The sequence below is a fragment of the Anastrepha ludens genome, chromosome 3, assembly GCF_028408465.1.
Source record: "Anastrepha ludens isolate Willacy chromosome 3, idAnaLude1.1, whole genome shotgun sequence".
NCBI lineage: Eukaryota > Metazoa > Arthropoda > Insecta > Diptera > Tephritidae > Anastrepha > Anastrepha ludens.
In genome coordinates, this window is record NC_071499.1 from 30,580,596 (window position 1) to 30,604,628 (window position 24,033).

General features: G+C 38.0%; 1 protein-coding gene across 2 annotated transcripts in view; it reads left to right on the plus strand.

Annotated features, from left to right (window-relative positions):
* LOC128857291 (uncharacterized protein DDB_G0284459) overlaps positions 1-24,033 on the plus strand; it is a 208,655-nt gene that overhangs the window by 125,092 nt on the left and 59,530 nt on the right. For both annotated transcript variants that reach the window (XM_054092988.1, XM_054092989.1), the window contains exon 4: positions 595-639. The gene's annotated coding sequence lies outside the window, so the exon portion shown is untranslated. The remainder of the gene's footprint in view (positions 1-594; positions 640-24,033) is intronic.

Genomic DNA, 24,033 nt, shown 5'->3' on the forward strand with positions numbered 1-24,033 from the left:
TTGGATTTTTTGCAAATTTTTCCCACGATAGTGTTGTTTTTGTACTTCGTTTTCTTTGTTTTTTTGTTTTTGTTTTCTAGATGTTTAAATTCGTTACTTGCTTTAGTTCGGTTTCTCATTGAGGATTTCAAGATTTCAAGCCACAAATGCATAACTGCCTGCTGTTGGCTTGCGCTTTGCACTCGGCATTTCCATGCGCTGTACGAATGTGGGTCAATTGCTTGCCATCATCATCATCAACTCGAAGTCGGCTGCACACTTCATCAACTGGCATTAGAGGCAGCGCATAGCTCTTAACATTACCACCAACAAAATGTTTATCAAAAGCCTTGCGCAACAGCTTTTTTTGTCTTTCATTTTTTACCCCTCTCATAGTTATCCATCAAGGCAACTGCCTTAACTGATTACGGCCTTTTTTGTGTGTACCGCAGTGCAATTAAGTATTACACTAAATTTTTTACACTTATAATTTCCAATGCCTGCACTAGCACCCGTGCCAAACCAACTTTGCTTTTTGTAATTTATTAAAAAAAAATAATTGAAATGCAGTTTTTAATGCACTAATTAACTTTTTTGTTTCTATTATCGTTGCAGTTTTGTTGGCAAATTAATGCGTTCAACGGTATATGCGCATTGCATGTAAGTATTTGTAGTACTTAAATGATTACAATAAAAAACGCAACTCTAAATTGGCGGTAGAGCAGAAAGTATCATAGATTCAAAAGACTTAAGAAGCGAACTTGTACGTATTTAGCAGAATATCTGCTGAAGTATTTCAAAATAAATTGAGAAATGTATTATATATATATAAATATTATTTATGCTACTGCGATTAAGGGAGTCTCATATCAGTCGGCTTCACAAAATTGATTTTTTTTAGTGCAATCGATAGGTATATTATGGGAGAATAGCCCTCAAAATTTTATAGCGGAATTCAAAGTGATTTCGGAGTTACAGGCCTGTGTACCGTCCCTCGTATGAGTATACATACTGTCTACCTTCTGAAAACTTTGAAACACGTTTTCTCAAAACCATGTTTTTGAAAATGGCGTGTAAGATTTAAAAAACAACGACGAAACTTATCGTTTCAAACCGATAATCTATATAAAGATAATTAAAATGCGCAACTAATTAACTAACAAAATACAAAAAAATTAATGCATTTTTTAATGTTATTTAACACCTTTAAAAAAAAATAGCAAAAAAAAAACTTTTTTCAATAATTAATTGTGTGTTCATTTATTCATATTTTTATACAAGAGTAGTCTATTATATGCGGGAGGCCTTATGAATGAGACAATATTTTTCTTTTGTGTTTCAAATGAAAACTGCGACCGCAATCTTACACGCCGTTTTACTAGTGCGCAACGAGAAGCTGTGCGAGATCCCTCATATTTCCGCCATTTTGTTTTTTTATTTATATTAAAAAATTGTTTATTACTCTTGAACCATTCCTTCAAATAAATGCAAAAGATTAATCCTGTCTGTCGCTTTTTTTGCCTCGAAAAAAAATTGGGAAAAAACACCTCTTTTTGAAGCCATTGATAAGAGGCCCTTAAAATGAAGGGTGACTTTCCAGTTTAAGCTTTGCGCGTACATCGATTAACAGAAATAACTATTTATAAGATTAAACAAAGTTTAAGCAACTGTTACGAGTTTTGATAAAAACATTGGCTGAAGGTGCGAAACAGATTTTGTGACGATTAAATTACGATTGTAAAATATGTGTACAAGTACATCCTTCCCTTTGATAACGTAGTCTGTAGGAGCAAAAGATATTGCAAAACGAGGTATGATATAAAATGAAACGCAATAGGAGTTTCTTCCCACTGAAAACACAAAAGGGAATGGTAGTACCACAAAAAGCTTGATATTGAAAAATGAAAAATATAATGAGAAAAAATATTTCGACATAATCAAAATCACATATTCTAATTATTTGTGAGCAATATAATATTTCATTTATGCGACTAACTCAGCCAACAAGAGCTACTTTGGACTAAGTAGACAGCTGAGTAGTAAAGTCCGCTCTCAACGAGGAAAACTAACACTTTAAAAGGCTCTCATCATGCTCGTTCTTAGCTTGGACAATGATAATATGCGATCAGGCGTCTCTTGGAGTCTTTGAGAAAAGGATTCTGCGTAAAATTTTTGGATCTTTGCTCGCTGGCGACGGCAAATATCGCAGGTGATGATACGATGAGCTGTATGAGCTTTACAACGGCATAGACATAGCGCAGCGAATAACGATCCAGTGGCTACGTTGGCTGAGTCATATCATCCGAGTAGAGATAAACGCTCCGGCTCTGGAAGTATTCAGCTGGTGGTAGCAGAGGAAGAAGAAGACCTTCTCTGCGTTGAAAAGATCAGGTGAAGGAGGACTTGGCTTCTCTTGGTGTGTCCAACTGGCCCCGGTTAGCACGAGAAAGAAACGACTGGCGCGCTTTGTTAAACTCGGCCATAATCGCTTAAGCGGTTATCGTGCCAATTAAGAAGTAGATCAGAATAATCACTGATACCACTATTGAAAAGCATTAGTGCATTGTATAATACACCTGAAGCACAGTGATGTTAACGCATGAAGGTGCTCATGGGTTAAGCTTTCCCTTCAATAATGACACTTTTTCCACCAAACGCAAATTTAATCAAACCGCTAGGAATATTTTATAAATTTACTCAAGTTTTAAAATGCATTCAAGTTGAATATTTTATAAATTTACTAATTCATTTATCCATTGCCTTTTATGCCATTTGGACATTCACACATTTCCTCGTGTAGTATCGTCCATGAAAGAGCTATGGCACGTTCTTTGGTAAAATCACTCTTCTTACTGCATGTTTTCCTATCGGCTAATTCTCCATCATGTTGTTGTTGTTGCTGGAGGGGTTGAATATTTCCTCTAAAATATTCCTAATCAGTGACCAGCACCATTTTACTACCCTGTTCTCGTGTGGTAATGTTTTTTTTTTTTTTTTTTTTTTTCCAAGTCAGATCCATTTCGTCAGGCTCTAGCATAACAGCAAACTCTTTATCTCGATATTTTCCATCATAGTTACAATAAGTGATATTAGCACTGCGCCCCTTAGCAGTCAGAATAATTTGCTGCTCAGTTTTTACTCAAAATTACTTTTCTTGCATGAACTGCCTGAAATATGAGCGTACGGTTTTTCAACTGCCCTGAGCCAAGTAATTCACGCCAAGTTTTATGGAAATACTAGTATTTATATACACCTGACGCAACCCGCAAGTTCTTTTTACAAAAGGAAATATTTCTAAACACACAATATACGAGATAAGATATTCTACGATGTTAGTAATTTACTTTAAAGGAGGAAAATGTTGGGCAATACGATTCGCTTGCAATAAAACTTGTTTCCTATGAAGTGCACGATAAGCCTGAAAATCGGTACTTTATATTTGGCTTGCATTGTAAAAGAGCAGCATACTTAGTTACTTGCAAACTTCTACCCCAAAAAACCTGTTTCAGAAATACGAGTAGGTACAAAAACACTTTGCCCAAACCGCTTTGCGAAAATTCCGTATGCATTTTGCAAGTTATAAAAATAGGCACGGCAAAAAAGGTGTAGACACACGCCAAACTGCAGAACAACAACACCATTACCACGAAATCCAAATGTCAAAATATTCGTTTAAAAAGCTCCATCAAAACTCAACACGTACTCGCATGCGCACAAGGCATTCAAAACGTCCTTCACGGCGGCAAAAAATATAAGTCAAATAAAAAATTAAAAAAAAAATTTTAATATACAAAAAAGGCAAAGAGATCACAAATAAACAAGAACAGTTGAATTGCAAAATCGGAATGCAATGAGTAAAATACAACGCAAAAATATCGTCGAGGATGGAAAAAAAAATTAATTCATGAGCAGAAGCGCTAATAGGTGTGTGTTTGGTGTATTTGGTTGTAAAACAACAAGCAAAGTGCCTGAAAAGGTGCGGCAGACGTAAATTTAAAAAGCATTTCTTTCAACTTTTTCTTGCTTGGTTGCGCCTTAAGGGGTTATATACCTTGTGTTTTTCAAAAAAATCAAAATAAATTTTATTTCTTTATCGTAAAGTACAATCCCTTGAGAACATTTTCCAAAAATTTCATAGAGATCTGAGCAATAGATCGAAAGTTACAGCGTTTTAAATTGTGCGTCGTCACGTCCTGAGCGTACGGCCTCATGCGGCGCTTGAAACTTTAAACGCGATTATCTCAAAAACGTGTTTTTCCAAAAATGCTTTTGCGGTGGACGCGATTGCAAAAAAAGTATTCAACCGATTTTTATAATTTTTTTTTTTAAATTGTTCGTAATTGATGTCGCCTCTTAGTGAACGATCAACTTTTTATGTATAAATTTTTATTTTGCAGATATGAATTTTTTAATGCCAATTTTAGGACTGTAGAAGTGGAGTTTTTTAAAAACATGTTCCTATTTTCACAAAAATCAAAATATTTAATATATTGATCGTTCACTAAGAAGATATAACCCTATACTAATGAAATCTTTTCGATTTTTTGATTTCAGTTGACTTGGTGGACTTGAATCGCGTCCACCGCAAGCCTCTTCCAAAAAAAGGGTCTTGGGGGAAAACGCCATAACTCCGCCATTTTTAAATATTTTTACACAAACAAAGCCTTTTTTTTCTTTAAACATTGTAATATCCAATAATAAAAACTTTTATACAATAAAATTATTGCTACATATCTTAAAAAAAAACCCAACTTTCGCTAATTTCACCGGACCACAAGGTATATAACCCCTTAAGTATGTACAGTGTGTGCCACAAAACGTCGTCCATCGATATTTTTTTTCAATTCTTTCTTTGATACTTGAGCAAATACTTTGCTAAAAATATAGTTTATATTCTGACAAAATCAAAATAAATTAAAGGCCTAAAATTGTTTAGAAGAGTGCGCGAATTAATTGCTAGACAAAATTTCCCGAACATTTCAAACATTTCATTTAAATTTATTGAAATTGTTGTTGTTGTTGAAATGGTTGAGTATTTCAATAGAAATATAGAAAATATGCAATACATATACTCTATGTCAATAGAAATACTCCTGTCGTTCACAGGGCAACGCCATAGGGTGGTGCCCTTTCGCCCCTACTTTGGCTAGTTGCTATTGACAAAGTTCTAACAATGCTAAATAAGGGTGGGGTTAAGGTAGTAACATACGCCCATGGCTCGGTCCTGATGGTATCGAGACTGTTTGCCTCAGTCATGGCTGAGATTTTGGAAAGGTCAAGACTGTACTCACTCGCTTGGCCGCCACTTGCGGCCTCCGAGTCAACTCTGAAAAAACAGAGCTGGTGCTATTTACCAGAAAATATAAGCCTCCACCCGAGTTCCCTTCGCCTGACAACTTCTGCAAATAGGACTGAAAGGAGTGTTAAGTCTGGTTGCATGATCCCCTACATTCCAGTGACCTGTGTAAAGTGCAGTGATATGAGAAATGTTTGGGCGGGAGTATCTAAATAAGTAATTCGTTTTCTGGATGTTATACGATGGCCATGTTTTGCTTGTTGTAGTTCATGTAGTTAATTCCTTCTTATATCTTTCGGCTAAGGCATAGTAATGTGAAACAATGCATATTTTTATTTTGTTGAATGGGGTAGCAAGTGCCACCGCCTCTGCTCTGTCTAGTGCTCACCCATTTCTTGCTAGCTCATCCGCTATCTCGTTACCCTCTATATTGCTATGGCCGGGAAGCCATAACAAAGTAATTTGAAGCCAAGAAGCCAATGGCCAAGGAATTTTAGTGCCTTTCTAGACTAGTTTTGATGAAATGGAATTGGCATCTATGGCCTTGATAGCTGCTTGACTGTCTAAAAAGATAACTTCTCTTGCTTCAATTTCTTTGTAGTTTTTTAGTGATTTGCATGATTCTCTGATTGCTAATAGTTAGTTCTGCTTGGAATATGCTGATATAGTCAGAACGTCAAATTGATTTGGACATTTTGAATAGCTCCAAATATAGGCCAGCTCCCCCATACCACAGTTAATTTTAGTACCGTCAGTGTACATTTAAATGTCGAATCTATCAACCCCCAGCCCTTCCTCCATTCGGGTCTCGGCGGAAAACAGACATTAAAATCTTTCTTGAAGTTAAGGTCGCGGATTGTGAAGTCTGATTTGTTTTTCAGTAGTGAGGGTCCCTGTAGTGAGGGTTGCTATGGCCGTTTACAGATTTCGCTTTTTTTTTTGCAGTACTACAACATGGGGGGTTACGGTTAGGAGGATGGGCTCAGAGTGTGCGGATTATGAACACCAGAGCAGGGCAGATAAGGAAAGGGTGCTAAGATGATTCCACCTCATCCTCCATACATCCGACACAAGAAGGTCTCGAGGTAATTCCAAGCCTCGCAATATGCATTCCTCGCGCAAAGTGTGCTATGAGAAAACCCACGAGATTCGAGAGCTGAGGTTTGTCAACCTCAGAAGCTCGCCCGAGCGCCTCCGATCTAAAGGTGACCAGAAGCATTTCGCGACCTTACAAGTTTGTGTACTTGCCCAGCGCTCGCTGAGTTGGCACAAAGCCCATCTTTCCACGAGCAGACCGCACGTAATACGGGGAATCTCATTTCGCTTTCGCGGGGAAATCAACTCACATGTCCCTTGTCTGGCCAGCTCATCCACTTCACAGTTTCCCGCAATGTCGCTGCAACCTGGAAATGACCATAATAAGTAGACTGCTTTCTGGTGTCTTCCAACTTGGATTTTTCTGAGAATCCCTGATTTTATGTCATTTTCGCTTTCAACTTTTCAAATCAATTTCAAGGTTTTGAAATTCAAATTCAAATTCAAAAACAAATTTAAATGCTCCTTTAAAAAACGATTCTAGTATTCACAAATTGATTTAAAACTTTGAAATTTTGAATATTTTACTTCAGGTGTTTTCGTTGTTGCAGGCTACGTAATGAAAAAAGGTACCGCAACACATAATAAGAACCTTGGGAAAATTTGTTGCCGAAACCAAATTCTTTGTGTAATTGTTGCAAGATTTACTACGTTAAACTTTACCAATGGTTCCAGGCGTATCACAACTTACACAAATATTATTTAATACGCGATCTTCCACTGAGGCTAGATGATAATGTAGGACTCGTACAGAGGCGAGAACAAAATTATTTAATGTGGAAGGCAACATAACAAATATAGGAGCCAATTTCAATGAAAGAAACCAGTTTCAATTCCCTAAAGTACTGTTAGAACTGGACAGACCCGGCATTAGATGCGCTGGTTAGTGTACCACAACTTGATGTTTTCATCCAAGGAGAGGCCATCTGCAGGCTGAAACACAATGGGAATTGGTATGACCCCTGTCCGGCATGGCACAAAAGATCAGATCAGATGAACAAAACTGGTGTTACCTGTCGCGTCCGACCAACTGTCACAGTTCTTCCAGCTGGTTAGACTGATGACGGGCCACTTTTTATAGGCAAAGCATATGGAAAAGATGGGCATCTCAGACAGTGTACTCTGCCCTGCATATGGAGTGGAGGATAAGACGGCGGATCACTTTCTATGCATTTACCCAGCCTTCACTTGAATCAGGCTTGAGGTCTTTGGCCCTAATGCGTTAAGAAGCGACCACCTTGGCTCCTTGGCACCACAAGATCTACTCAGATTCCTTCGGAGATCGAGTAAATTAAAACGGGCAGTACCATGGACTTAATTGTGTCTGAGTGTTGTACTTGCTAGTCTGTCCCAAAAAAAAAAGACAAAAAAACTGCCTAGACTTAGAGATACCCGTTACGCTAAAAGCCTATATATCGCATTTTGGCACATTCAGGAATTTCGCTAAAAAAAGTAATTCTGACATAGGACTGTCAAGGGAATCTGTACACTCTGACTTCAACCTAATGTGGAAAAAATACAAAGAAATATCAACCATTCAGAGTACGAGAAGCATTTGTTACAAAATGTGTGACCTTTCTATTTAATTAAAAAAAATATGCTTACTACTGCACTTTTTTAAATAAATTATTTAATTTTTAGTGTTTATAATAACAAAATTTGTCAGTACAATACTTCAGTAAAAAATAGCGCAACATATAAAAGCGCTCACTGTACTTGCATACCTGTACGCACATATAAACGCAGGTGCTGCTGCTTTTGCTTTTTTTCTGGGCGCGGAAGCTGCCTTAATCTGCCCACTGGCCGCGAAAAGCGCAGCGGCGCATTTAAAATACCTGCTTAAATCTGTTTTATTTTTGTCAAATTTGAATGGGCTGCCATTAATGTTTTAATGCTGTTTGTTTTTGGAGGAAATTTAAAAGTGTAATCAAGAAAATAAATACGACTTTTTTTGTATTTAAGGTTCTTTCAATGCGTTCGTATGCAAATGAGAAGACCAGAAGAAAAGAGCCAAAAACAGTTTTAATTTCATAACTTTACTTTTTGAAATTGTTAACATACGCAATTGCCATTAACTTCTGTGTATCTTTGAGGCCGTTAGATATTCGACATGAACTGCACAGTTTACTAAAATACAATGAATTATCCCAAGGCTATGCCAAGCTATTAGACAATTTTGGTTTTATCAAAAATTGACTCAGTTTTCCTAACTTAGCGAACTTTTAAAACAATGTTTTCTACATCCCAACTGAATACTCAAAATCTCCGCAGCCCCAACTCAAGCGGCGAAGGTTCAACAGCAATGCACCTGCTGGTAAAATATGAAAATTTTTGTTTTCCTTATTTTCAAGATGGTTTTTTGTAACTTTTTCCCTTTCCCAAATCGCTGCTTTTTAAAATGTACTTTTATTTTTATTTTAATTTTTGCATGCCTTAAATATCTCTATATTTCACTTTTACTTTAAAAAACCGCCATTCAACGTATATTTTTCCCCTCGCTACCCTGCATGGCAGCAACATTTAATGTATCGTAATCAGTTGTGTTGCATTGTGCGCCTGTATTTTAGGTGGTACGTGGTACCATGTAGCACCTTGCCCACTTCAATGCACCACAATGTGCAACACACACACAAACACATGTGCACGCAGACAGACTTACATGAAGCAGGGGCCCATCTGTATATGCACAATGTATGTATGTATATTATGTATGTTTCCTTGCATTGCCTTATCGACGTTGCATTTGGTAGCGATTCTTTGGACTTTCACGTAGATGCCAATCGGGATTTGTTGCATGCAACCCGGCTGTTTTCTTTCTTTTTACACGTAGCGCAATTCTTTATATAACGGCATACTTGGGTGCAACCGCCCGCTTTTGCAACACTACAATAAGTCCGTATGCGACTCGATGCGGCTCCACCTGCTGTATTGTTTTGCCCAAGCGTATGTTGCTGCCAGTGCGAATGCATTTCTCTGTGATACATTTGTGCAACTTTCAATCATAGCTGTGCATTGTGCGTGTGCACCTACGTGCATGACAGGCGCACAAGTCTTGCGTACGCAACTAACTGTTCGCTTTCAAAGGAAAATGAAAATAAAGTAAATCATGTAGCACTCGCTGAAAAAGTATTAACGGTGTGAAATGCAGTTAAGTCGCCGCAATTTCGAACCAAATGCATTAACGGTGTGCACTGCAGTTAAGTCGGCGTATGTTCGAACAAGTGCAGTGAGTGGTCAGTGCGATTTCATTACGATTTAATGTCTGAAATTGATTACGAAACCAGCAATGCGAATATGTAATTTTCGTGAAATTTGGTTTGGAAAATTTGTCGAGTTTTGTAATTTATTACGACTATTTCGAATATCTTGCGGGAGCAAATACTTATTGCGCAAAATGTTTGCCAATTTTATTTTTTTTTTGAGTTTCACAATACATAAGCAATAAAAAACTATTCTTTGTTGCATAAAGCACTTCAAAGCATTTCAGAAAATACCTCAAGGCTTGGCTGTACTAATTGCAATACAGCCGGTAAGGTTCTGCAAATCAAATGCTGTCTCTCAAACCATCCAACGCTCTTTGAATCAAGCAAAATCTTAAGGTGCTTCAGCACTTAAAAATATTTCTCATTAAATATAAAAACTCTCCTGATGCGACGTTGTTATCTTCAAACTTTATAGCTTAGTTAGTCCCTCAGTCATGGCTGAGATTTTGGTAAGCTCATTGGATGTACTCAGTTGATGGGTTGCCAGTTGCAGCCTCAGAGTCAACTCTGACAAAACGGAGCGGGTGCTATTTACCAGAAATATAAACGTCCACACTTTGGACTTCACAAATTAATTAAACAACTTTCATCGGAAGTTAGGTATCTTGGCGTGATGCTTGACTCCAAACTCCATTGGAAGCCACACATTGAATATCAGGTAAAGAAGGCCAACATAGTTTTCTACTCCTGCAAATCTATGTTCGGCAAAAAATTGGAGCTCAAGCCACAGGTAGTGGTTTGGATGTACAACTTAGTGATTCTGCCAATTTTAACGTATGGATGCCTGGTTTGGTGCGAAGCTCTTCGGAAGAGCTATAATATCACTAAATTAGGAAGGGTGCAAGGGATTACTTGTATTCGCATCACCGGAGTATGTAGTCGTCCTTTGCACCCTCCCCAATGTAGAACCTACCCCAGTGCTAGTTGGAGCAGGAGCAATCGTTTTGCACTGACTTCCCATCGAGTTTTACGTTATTTCCAACGCTGATTAAAGTGCAATCAGGTTAAAGTAGGTTGGCTTCTGGAGGCAATCTCTCAAGGAACGTGGTAGCATTTTCGGGCACTTAACACCGTCGCCTTGGTAGTCTAGCGGAAGTGCACTAGCCTGCCATCCCAAAGGTTGTGGGTTCGAATCCCACGTAAAGCACTTTTCCAAATTTACCTACTTTCCCTCTTTCTAAAAAAAACAAAAGATTCCTCGAATTATATTCCTCAACCCCAAAAACTTATCCTTTTCATCCTTACTCCCGCACAATAGTCTGCGCATTATTTGCATTGTGCGATCCTTCTGGCAGAAAAATGTGGAACATAGATGGCGCTCCAAACAGCCAAAAGGTGTTGTTCCTAAGCAACGACAGGTGGGCATTCCCACTATTTGGGACTGGTAGCGGCAAGCTAATCACCTACCCTGTCAGAAATCAAAACCAGATTAACGAAACCAACGCAAAACTGAGTCTCGTTGAGGTCCTATGCTCCCGAGAGGAGTGAACAAGGAAAAAAACACCGTATTCTCTTAACTTCGGACAGATCTCACTATCCTCAAACTGGATTTTGAGGGTCGTGCCAAGGTAATATTTCCAAATGTGGGAGAGAGGCAGAAATTAACATTTTTTAGATATAGCTAGGTTTATCATTCCATCCCCACTGAAGGAGCTGTGAGATCTTTCCCAGAAGTAGGCTGTTGAGCACTTTGAACGCAGACAGGTCTAAAGCAAATGAATTGTGAAGTTGCTTGAAAAAATTGTATCCAAAAAGTTATAGTAGCCTTACTAGTCATCTGTGAGCTGGCCCCACATTGTTTAAGTAACGCAGAGTCGCAAGGAAGTGTTTGAGCTGGAACAATGAGCGAATACAGATCTAGCGGCTACGTTGGCTAGGTAATGTCGTCCGAATGGACACAAACGCAGCGGCTCTGAAAGTATTCGATACCAGCTGGTGGTAGCAGAGGAAGAGGAAGGCCTCCTTGGCGTTGGAAAGAGCTGGTGGAGAAGGACTTGGCTTCATTCAATGTGTCCAATTAGCGCCGGTTAGCACGGGAAAGAAGCGACTGGCGCGTTTTATTAAACACGGCCAAAATCACATAAGCGGTTATCGCGCCAATCAAAAAGAAGAAGATCCAGTGTCAGTTACAGTGCGATAGTTCTCTGCAAAACAAAATAATTTTCATTGCGTGGCAGCACAAACCTGTAAGATAACCCGATAGACACATAAAAACTCGATGTACGTAAAAACTATTCAAGAATGCATGTTTCTATAAAAAAAAATCGTACATTTTGAAGAATTAATGATGCAAGTAGCCCTACTCAAAAAATACCACTAATGCAACCTTTGCTGAACTCGCCATTTCAAATTGAATAATTAAAATTCATTCGCAGTATTTTCTTATGGCAAACAAACAAATTACCTTTCTTACCTGCACAAGAAAGCAAACATACACAAGTCTGTATTACTAAACAAACAATTCACCAACCTATGCCGCACATGAAACGCAAGTGCCACCTGCTCACCAAAATCAAGCGATCAGTTGACTAAGTGCACAAATGACTGAATGAGTGAGTGATGCTGATACGTAGCCATAACTTTGCTTACTTGGCTGCTTGGTGTGACGCACCAACAAGCACAACAATGCAACGCAAACAGTCAACCAAAAGCCAAAGCCAAAAATTGCCAACGAAATAAGTCAAAGTCGACACTGAAAAGCACTTTCACCTTCATGTCAAGCGCGCAAATCAAGTCAATCAGGCTTATTTATTATTGCATTGGATATTTGTTTTCTTCAGCAGCAATTTGCTGCTCAAGTGTGCGTGAGTGTGTGCTGCTGCCAGCAACAAGTGATTGTACTGTTCGTGCAAGTGCGCAGTGAATTTATTAATATTGAGATCTGAAGATCGCAAAAAGTACCACAAAAAATTACACTTTTTCTACGAGTCAAACATTTTTTAGTTTTTATTTTTATAGTTAAATGAGCAAAACACACAGCTTTTTGTTGTGAAAAGGCTTATTACAACTAATAAAATATTTATTTAGCTTCAAGTTAAGGCAGTTAAAGCAAACACACAAATACTCCCTCATAAGCCGCAAAGCATTAGTTTGAATATATTTTATTATGCGGGTATATGCCCTGCAGGAAATCCATCGATGCTGATTTACGCATGAAGTAATGTCGCGCTACCAACTTTGTATGCATGGCCACGTCCTAGGTACTGTCAATGGTACCGCTGCTGCTAGTTTGTAGCCAGTATTTGTTGCTCCTTGTTCCCTAATGTGTCTTTTCTCGATAATTTGCTGCCTATACAATTGATAAAAAATTTGGTAGTTTAGAATTACCCTTTGACCAGAAAGTACCGTGAATGTTTAAATAAATAGAACAAACCAGAGTAAAATTTCCGGCAAATTTATTTTATCTCCTTCAAAATAAGACCCGCCTGAAGCAACACACATGTGCCAATGTTTAACCCAGCCCTCTATGCACCTGGTAGGCCGACGAAGGGATGGCCTTCAGCTCCTTCGTCGCTTTCTCTTTGATCCCCTCTATCGACTGATATCTCCTTCCACGAAGTGGTAACTTCAACTTGGGAAACAAAAATACGTCGCACAGGCCATATCAGGTGAATACGGTGCTTTCACGATGGCATTTGCTTGGGGTTTGGTCAAATAATCCAGCACAATGTGGGCTCGGTGCGATTGCGTGTTATCATCATGCAAAAGCCAAGAATTGTTTGCCCACATTTCCGGCCGTTTGCGACTAACAGTATCTCTCAAAAGTTTCAAAACGGATAAATAATATTCTTTATTGACTGTCTGGCCCGATAGAAGGTATTTATATGAACTATGCCTTGGCAATCGAAGAAAACAGTCAACCCGGTACTTTTTGATCACAAGGAAGGAATTTACAAGTTCACGCCTACTCCAAACGGTCATTTCCATGGCAGTTAATTCTACTTTACTGGAACGACCCGGACTTATAGCCGTCCAAGGACTGTCACTCTAGCAGTATTCCGTAAATATGTATGTTTATGCTGATACAACAACAACAACAACAACGTTATTTTATAAGAAGCTTTCTCATAGCAGAAATGCACTCTATAGCTTGCCACAATCTGGCGAGGAGCAATCACCATTAGAAAAAAACCGTTTTCTATCAATTCATGTTTCATGTCCAGAGATTCCAACTTGTACACTTCCGAATGGCAGTCACGCACCAACTCACTTGACTACGACGGCCACCAAGTCCCAACAAGTCATTTAAAAAGCATTCATAGACACAAAACTGCTTTAAATTTTTTAAACAAAGAAATCTGTTCTGAAAACAAAGCCTAATGGAGTAAAGCCAGGTGGAGTATAAAATAAGAAATTCATGTAATAGCGTCACTTGATTATGAGTAGTGCGTCCAAGCTGGTAACTCGCAGGGCTTGTGAACAACATTTCTCTTTATGTCTTCGAGTTTGTAGCTACGACATTTAGTGTGCTATTCAGAGCCCTTTTAAAAAGGCCGCGTATTCAGAGGAAGCGACAGCATCCCGTAATAGTGGCTCTTAGTTAGGTTGAAAATATCCTTTTTCGGCCTCTTTAGAAAGTCTGCCGCTTTTGATTTGTGGTGACTTGATGAAATCTGATTTTGCAAATACGGACTTTGTTCCATCTTGCGTGGCATCAGTGGTACTACTTCGCATTCCTTACAAAGGGCTTCGACTCTGCAAATTCTTCAGTCCTTTCGTTACCAGATATGTTTCGTTGGCCGCGCAGCCAGCCGAGTGAAGTTTTCGACAATATAAATATTCATAGTAGGCATGAGCTAATGTGAGAAGGCGAAGCAATCCAGGATATTTAGTTGTTCAGAGGGCTTAGGGTCCGTCACACAAAAACACCGATTCCAGTGAAGACCAAGAGCAAAGCCTCGGATGAGACTCTCTTTGTCAACTAGTGTGGGTCTGGGTCTGACGAGGGCAAGGTGAAGTACATGATGCTCACTAGAAATGATACACCGTGTTTTGGATCCAGCCTCTCAGGGGAAATTTTCAAGGAATTTGTATATCTTGGCACCGCCGTCACAACAACAAACGATGTCAGTCTGGAGATAAACTGATGAATCGCGCTTGCTAATATAAGTCTCAGAAAAGCAAATGTATAGCAGAGATCTCCATCGCCCGACAAAACTAACACTCTCCAAGACGTTAGTGCAAAAATGAACATTCAACATTCGTCTGATGTCACTTCAGGAGCTCTTGAGTGTGCCTTGCAAACTTGTGTTTTGTTTTTTTTTTGTTAATACTGGGGCCTCGGTAGTCTAGCGTAGGTGCACTGGCCTGCCACCCTGAAGGTTGTTGGTTCGAATCCCACATAAAGCACGGTCCTCGCACTTTTCCAAATTTGCCTGCTTCCCATGTTTCTGTAAAACAAAAAAAATATCATTCCTGAACCTGAAAAAAAATGTATTCTCTCCATCCCTACTCCCGCACAATAGTCTGCGCATTATTTGCATTGTGTCTGCTAAAAAAAACAAAAACAAAGAAAAACACATAGTTACACATTGCATCAGTGGCGCCAGCAAGAGGAAGCAGGCAACCGCGCTGACACACCAAATTTAGCGAAGTCCTCAACCATCTGTGCAATACTTCTGGCAGAAAAAAGTGAAACACAGATGGCACTCCAAGCAGCCAGAAGATGTTGTTTCTAAGCAACGACAGGTGGGCATTCCCACTATTTAGGACTGGTAACGGCAGGCTAATCACTGTTTTCGGTCACTTTTCAACTTTTAATCGAGGCTAGTCACTGCTCGATTAGTGCATATTTGAAAACTCTACTTTTTACCCACAACCCGTAAATTTTTCCTACATGTCACTTACGCACAGCATTTTTCCATCTATACAACTTATAAAAAATGCCACATAATCGCTGCCTTTCCATTGTTGAAATTTATTGCATACAACATACGCGACTAATGAACAACTACTTATGTGGGTACGCACTCGTGGAAATATACATTGCATTTTACCGGAAAATCTTGAGCAAGTTGCACAGAAAAAAATTAATGAACGCATAGCAAAAAATTAAATTAGTAGGGAAAAATCTCATTTACAGCAATGACACTTTAATTAAGCTCAGCTCAAGTCAACAATGGGCAGCTACTTAAGATTATGCTTTATTTCTTGTGCATTGAGACAATTGTGGGAGTTTTCGTAGTACTCGTAAGAGCTGGCAGTCATTAAACCACTACCACATACATATATATTATACAATACATATGTATGTAGGTATATGCACTATATTTGCGTATACATGTCATCAACACACAAATATGACTCGTAATCATAGCTTGAAGGCGCATGTCAGCTAGTCGGCATAAAAGCATTTAAAAGTACGTCAAGAAGTATAACAGTCTCACTGTCGAATAAAACTAAGTTAGGCTTACGAAAGGGCATACAATAGCCCTTAGTGAACTTGACCATATGACCATCAGATCTGGCATGCCGAATAATGGTTTCCGCAGGTGCTTTAGAAAGCGGAAAAGCGGCTAAATCTACTCAGCATTCAAACGAGCACGAGTGCGAGCTCTACTCCGCTTTGTCTTATGAGAACTTTATGGGAGGTGAAGTAGTTATTTTAAATTATTGACCGAGGTCAATCATCTTATTATCAAAATTACTTTAAAGCATTTACATGAATAAATGTTGTTCGGAAGTATTTGGTGAGTTTGAGATGACCCTTTGAATTCAAGCGCAATCAATGATAAAGAGCCACTTTACCTATAAAAAACTATCGAATACTGATTTCAACCTTCAAACAGTTTTTGAATTCAAGTTACCAAGTTATTATTTTAAGTGTCAACTGATAATTCAATTGGTGCAAAGCATTTTGTGTGGCCCTTGAGCTATTTGAGTAAGAGCGCTCAGTACACCAGTTGGGACGCAATAAACATGCGATCACACGCAGCATTTGAAGGTCGAATGGTATGTGGATGTAAAGCAATTCAAAAAAAAATTAACAATAAAAGATGCAAATTGCATGCGATGTCACGAACATTTTAAAAAGACAGCGAAAATGTGTGTGTGTGCGCGCATAATTTACATTATAACATAACGAAACGATACCGAAAAATGAGGAAAAAACATATTTACAATTTACTAAGTACCTGCATACAGCCATGAAATTTTGTTAAATACCCCTAAAAATTAAGCAGTCGCTCACTTGAATGGCATTTTATTAAATTTTGAGCAATGACATAGTGATTTCTTATGCCAATAAGTGCTACTTAAGAAAAACAAAATAAAGTGATTGAAAATGCAGGCGAACGCCGTAGCCAAAAAGGGGCAATTGGTACGTGGCCACCATTTGTGAGAGCGTAAGTTCGAATCTCCGTGTGTGACACAACAAAAGGACAGAAAAAGTTTTTTTTTATATTGGAGTCGCCCTTTGGCAGGCAATGGCAAATCTCCAAATGTTTTTCTACCATGAAAAAGCTCCTCATAAAAGCCATTTGCCGCTCGGTGTTGGCTTTAAACTGTAGGTCTCTCCATTTGTGAAGCAACATCAAGACGCACGCCACAAATAGAAGGAGTAGGTCGGCCAAACACCTAACAGAAGTTTACGCGCCAATTATTTGTTTATTTTTAAAGTGAAATTTCCTAGGCGTCGATGGACGAGCGAGCATAGAGAGTAAAATTTCAAGGCCATGCAACGTTTTGCGCATTTTCGTTCCACGAGAGAGAAAAAAGATATAACGTAGAGGAAATGGAGAGAGAGAGAGCTATGCCTTATATATATCTTAGATACACTTTAGGCTATTTTTCCGGAGTTTCTCCTTGAAGTTGCTAATTTCTAGTGAGAAATAACACTACCTACTTTTTGGCGCTTGTTTGTTGGTGCAAACTTGTAGGAAATATATTTTTGGCGCCTATTTTTTGGCGTTATATTTCCTTGATGCCTACTGTTTGGGACGTTTTTAGGTCCCAATTTTTTGGCGCTTTTTTTTTTTTGCTGCCTCCTTTTTTGGCGCTTATTTCCGTTTCCTGGCTAGTGCTTGTACGTACTATAAAGTGCTATCCATTCCGGCGTCGGATTTATTGGTATTGCCTTGCGGTAATTTGTGCCGTTGCTACGGTCCTGCAATCGCTGCGGTTGTACGGGTGATAAACGCTCGGAGTAGGGCGCGTTGTTGCCACGGCTTGTGTCCGGCAATTACCTACACCGGCCGACCCTTCTCCGTTTTTTGTAAATTTTGTCTATTTGTATTCTCTGCAAATGTTGTGAATTTATTAAGATATATATTATTTATCTCTTTCTCTCTCTTTCTCATTCTCTCTCGGGTCTTTCCCTCTTTGAAGTCTGCCTTGAAAGCTTCACTTCTGTTATGTGTACTACGCAACATGCACTTTTTTTAATGCATTCAAATACGTAACTATTGAGTTAAAAATGCAAAAAAGGCAGTCGTGGCGAAAAACGCAGTAATCACATTTACTTTCAGACTAATATGGCGCAATTTCGCATCAGTATTTTAGCTTTTTATCATTTAGGCGTATTTTCCTGTTTCAATTACAGCTTTAACTTTCATTCATTTTTGGTTTATTTATTTGTTTTTTTTTTTTTTGGAACCATTGACTTGTAATGGCCTTGATATAATTTCAAATCATTTGATTTGTTGCTTCTACTAAACCTCAACATTCAGTAAGTTTATCGAATTTTAATTGTGCATTCCCTCATTCACTCAATACGCTGCTCAATCGAATTGTTGTAGGAATTTTAAAAGTGATTTCGAAAGGTTTTCGTTAAATTGAAAAAATGCCAGGAAATTAGAAAATAAAATTCATTTGGCATAGCATTTGGCCTTGATGCGCTGCGATACAAAAACTAAAACAAAACAAAAAAAAATACGAAAAGCGCAACGAAATATTGAAGACACGTACATATGCATGATTTTTTTTGATTTTAAAATTACTATTCCAAGAGATGTTGCCGCAATAAATTCATGAGAGTTTCTAAATTGCACACCAAATTATTTGCGTATTTCGTTTTTGTATTTTTTCTTGTTTTTTTTTTTTTGTTTTTTGTTTTAAGTATTCACATGAAATTAAAGTCTTTCAATGCCACCTCTTCTTTAAAGTATTGCTTTGGAAATTCACGAGCTTTATTGCAAATTTGTCTACCCAAGTGCGCCAATGTAACCTAACGGCCTAAGCGAATCATGATAGATATCGGCTTATGGCTACAAAAGTGTCCATATTAATTAGGGGCAGGATTTAGCAATGTCTGTCTACCCTTCTCAGTCTTAGTTTTGTACGAGTAATTACACTCTTCACATTTTAATCTGCTTTTTTATTTGCATGTTCGGCTTCGAACGTAAGCGATCATGCAAAATTTAGTGACATCGGATTTTAAATTGAAATAAAACAACGAAAATTCAAATTGATTGGGCAATCTTTATTATTTTTGTGTAGAACCATTCATTACTTTTAGTTTTTAAAGATAATCCCTTTCAAATACTGGCCGCAACTGCGCCATATTTTGGCCATCCGTAAGCATCAATTTTGAATGACTCGCTCGAGGACTTCGTTCGGTATCTCGTGAATAACTTTAGTAACGTTGGCTTTCAATGACTCAATCGAAACTGGTTTGTTCACAAAGCATTTAGACTTTACACATCCGCACTAATAAAAGTCCAGAGCAGTGACAGCACACGATCTTGGTGGCCAATCCACTAGTACGAGACGAGAGATAAATTGCTGACCGAAGCGATGACGCAGTCAATCCATTGTCTCGCGGGCTGTATAACAAGTAGTGCCGTAATCAAATGTTGTGGAGATCGCGGACTTCAATTGCCGGCATCAAAAAGTCGCTTATCATGTGGCATTCGCGTTGGCCATTCACAGTAACATTGTTGCGGCGTTAGTGATGAAATTTCAGTGAATACTGAAAAAAAAAATGTAACTATTAAGTTTGAGAGTAGTCACGCGTGGTGTGTCAAAAATCCCTGTTAGATAAAGTACTCCAATCTGGCCATCTTTTATTAATAGTAGTAGTAGTTTTTATTGCAAATAAAAGTAAAATGTACAAAATTTCATAGTTACTTATTCTAAGTAATAGTATTAAGAAAAAAATTAATATTTACAATAATTTAACGACAATGGCAAGAGCCGTCTTTCGACCTATTTTTCGTGCAAAACAATTATTCGGTTTATGGTTTTTAAAAGCAGTTAAACACTTCTATTAAGTAATCTCTAAGGAAACGCAAAAGTTTATCCCAATGATCATTTTCCTCATTGAGAATCTCAATCAGCTGTGAATCATTTAAGGTAAATTTTCCAAACAAAAAACGTTTCTACATTCTCTTAATATTGGGCAGCGCGCCAGGAAATGTGCTATGTTTTCAATCCCACCTAAATTACACATTGAAAAAGTTTTATTTTCTGTATCTAATCTGTTGTTATTTAAAATTATCATGCCACTTCTAGCCCGCATTATCCACATGCTTGATTCTATATCATATTTTTTTTTAATAAACCAGACCTTTTGACCAGTCGCGGGAACGAGACAGTCGGTTCTACGTAGCCGAAACGACCCGCACTTATATTCGGCCCAGGACTGTCACTTCAGCAGCATTCCCCGTATATGCACGGGAAATGTTTATGCTGCTACAAGAACAACAACCTGTCTAATTTTTTATATAACCTACTAGTACTTAAGGCTTTTTGTATGTTCACATTCATCCTAGCCTGGTTGTGGTTTCTTAAAAGCAGTTCTGCATTTCTATTCCGCTTTCTGATTGTATGTTATCTATTCGCCAATTTACATCGTTCTTACCAAACAAGTTCTTTAAATCTCTAATTCAGAAGACTTCTTTCTTTATAACAATTTTGGACAGATAATGTGGCAGCCAATTTTCTGACTACATAAACGAAATTCTGTGCATATACTTAAGGAACAGTTCTAAAGTAAAAAAAATGATTTTATAGCATATCGGTTTCCAAAAAAGGTGTGTATGTAGGCATATGTGATGATAGCTTGAGAATTCGCTTTACAAACCACCTTCAAACCACCCAAAACCCCACACGTGTGCAGCGTATGATTGTATTGAACGACCAACTGCTTGAAAAAGTTTCCATTTAGCCTCAAATTAAATTTTTTTATTTTTTAAAAAACAAGTTAACGAAGCGTTAATACCATTTTTTGCTGCAGCTGTTCTGTTTTCAACATGTTTTCTTTAAATTCATCTGAGGTGTTAGTTCCACTTCTAAGTAAGTAGAGGATGTTTTTTTAGAGTTTAGGTTTTCAAGATGAAATACAATAAAACGTATATGATTTAATGTTATGACCAAGAATTTAACTTTATTATAAAGATAAGGGTTTGCCATTATGTTTTAAAAATGATTTCGGGCAAGTGGCCGCCGCGGCTGGCTCGAATAAATTCCAGCCGAGAGGCCCAATTTTCGACCACTTTTTGCAGCAATTGGGGCCGTATGTCAGCAATAATGAGCCGAATATTCTCTTCCAAGACGTCAATCGTCTCGGGCTTATCTGCGTAGACAAGCGACTTCACATAGCCCCACAAGAAATAGTCCAGCGGTGTTATATCGCACGATCTTGGAGGCCACGCCACAGATCCACGGCGCGATATAATGCGCTCACCAAAAGTTTCCTTCAATAAATCGATTGTTGCGTTGGCTGTATGGCATGTAGCGCCGTCTTGTTGGAACCAAAGGTCGTCCACATCAACATCGTCCAATTCAGGCACGAAAAAGTCATTAATAAATGGCTCTATAGCGCTCTCCACTGACTGTAACATTATGGCCGGCTTCATTTTTAAAGAAATATGGACCAATGATTCCCTCTGCCCATAGAGCACACCAAACAGTGACTTTTTGAGGATACAACGTCGTCTCAGCAATGGCTTGTGGATTATGTTCACTCCAAATGCGACAATTTTGCTTATTGACATACCCATTCAGCCAAAAGTGAGCTTCATCGCTGAACAAAATTTTCTTGTGATGCACGATTTGCAAACGTTGTTCAGGTGTAAGTCTATTCATTATGAAATGGCAAAGCAAACTGAGCATAAATCAAGTGACAGCTGTCAAAAAGACCATCTACGAAAAAAGTAGTGCCAACTTGAAAACCTAACCTCTAAAAAAACACCCTTTATATTGAGACACAGTCTATATTTCTTCCTTACTATAATACCATTTCTCCTCTTTACTGAGTTTCCCACCTTTTCTTAACACCATTAATTGTGACTTTGAGCGGTTTACTTCAAGATTCCACAAGTTGCAGTAACTTTCAAGGTTATAAATCATCTCTTGTAGTTTGCCTGGGTGATAACAAAATGATATCATCCGCATAAATTAGAAGTCTACTATTTTCCCCTTCTATGTTTAATCCTCCTTCTAAGCTTTCATGTAAGTCGTTTATGTAAATTGCAAATAGTATTGGCGACAATAAGCATCCCTGTTTGACACTTGAGTTTGTTTTGAATGCATCTGAAATTTCTGAGCCATTCTATACAACTGTCTTTGTATCGCAGTATATATTCTCTATGAACTTCACTAGTCTCGTTGCAAGGCCAATATCCTTTATTATTATTGCGTAATGATTTGTGTAAAGTTCTGTTGTCACGGAATAAGTTGCAGACGTATTCTTCCCATATATATTTCTTTCGCTTGTTTCAGTAGCGTTTTAATTTTTATTGTTGAGCATTTTAATTAAGAAAAGTAATAATGTAAGCGCTCCACAGCTTTATTGTTTTTTTTTTGTTTTAGTAAAAAAAAACACCTGTCTAGCATTTTCCGGCTTGCGTTTAAATGGTGAAATACGAAAATTTATAGTTTTTTACATATTTTTTTCTTAAACTTGAATGTAATGCGGTGAAGTTTCTCGTTTTATTTTTATATTTTAAATTCTTCCTGTGAATTTCCACTCAGCTTCAGAAGAAAATTAGCATAAAAACGGGTATGCCATTAACAATGTAAGAAATTTGCTAGCTTCATTAAACTCTTTGCTTTCCCAGCCACATTCTAACTCATCTATTCAAATTCTTGTCACCGATATTTCTGGTACCAACTACATTTGCATCTTATTAATTTGCACCAGACCATAGAAAAATAATCATTTTGCATGCTAACGCTCCATTACATCATCTGCAGTTTCATTCTTGTCAGACGGGAATGCACTGTCGTTAAAAGCATGGGACAGAGTTTTTTTGCTAGCACTGCTGCTGTTGCTGTCGTCACACAGAAGTGCCACACAGACGTAATAACATTCAAAAAATGCAGTTAACGGTGTACTGCTGGTGGCTGCTTCGTATCACGAACAAGTAGGCAAGCAGGTGGCTATCAATATAACGGGTACTTTTTAAGTGTTCGGTACGGATATCTGTGAAACTAGTTGTACGCGATAGCACAGATTTCTGGCATTTGAGTGCACTATATTCGAACAAATGAATATGGAAAGAATTGCATCGATCAAAATTTACAAATCGCGGAAACTTAATACCAAAACTCTCATTCTGCACGCCAAATTTCGAACATAGCATCCCTTACAGCTTTCTGTACTGAGTAGCTATTTTGGCTATCCGAATCATCTCAACAAATGGGTCTATCAATTGCCCACCTAGCTTATGTAACATAATCCTTTTGGATCAAGTACTTGGCCACATTAATAGAGACGTAAACGATTCTGCAATTAATGCAGCATAACAAACTAAGCAAACCCCAATAACAACAATAGCAACAAGCAAGCCATTACTAAACCAACATAGAAAAATATATAAGAAAAACTTCAATCAAGAAAATTGTATAATGAAATTATCTATACTAAAGCACAAGCAAAAGACTTATTACCAAAAAGCAACCCCAAATCAACAAGAGTAGAGGTCAGAAAATTTGAAAAAACAATTTATGATGTGTATATAAGTTCACTGCACATATTTTATGCCACTAGTAGCAAACTTTCTGCAAGTCCATCAGTTTTCTTGAATTAATAGATTTGGTACCAAATCCTTTATCCTTTACCTCGTAAAGTGTCGATCCAATAATTTGAAGTTTATACTCGTTGTCAAGGTGACATTTCAAACTACTAAAATTTGCTTGCTGTTTTTTGTTTTGTTTCATTCAGTTGTGAGTTACAAGGTGTTAAAAATGGAAGTCAACGAAGAGAAACTTCGCTACATTTTACAGTTTTTCTTTGATGAAGGCGAAAATGCGAAAACGCAAGTCAGGCAGCTGAAATTGTGAATGGTGCCGATACTCTGACAGCAAATGATGTGCAAATTCGGTTTCGTCGATTCCGTTCAGGCATTTTTGATGTTAAAGAAAATGTCGAAAATGTCGATAGAATCAAAGAAATAATCGAATTTTACCGACATGTTTGTCGTCGTGGCAACGCCCATGAGCTAAAGTTAGACCATAAAA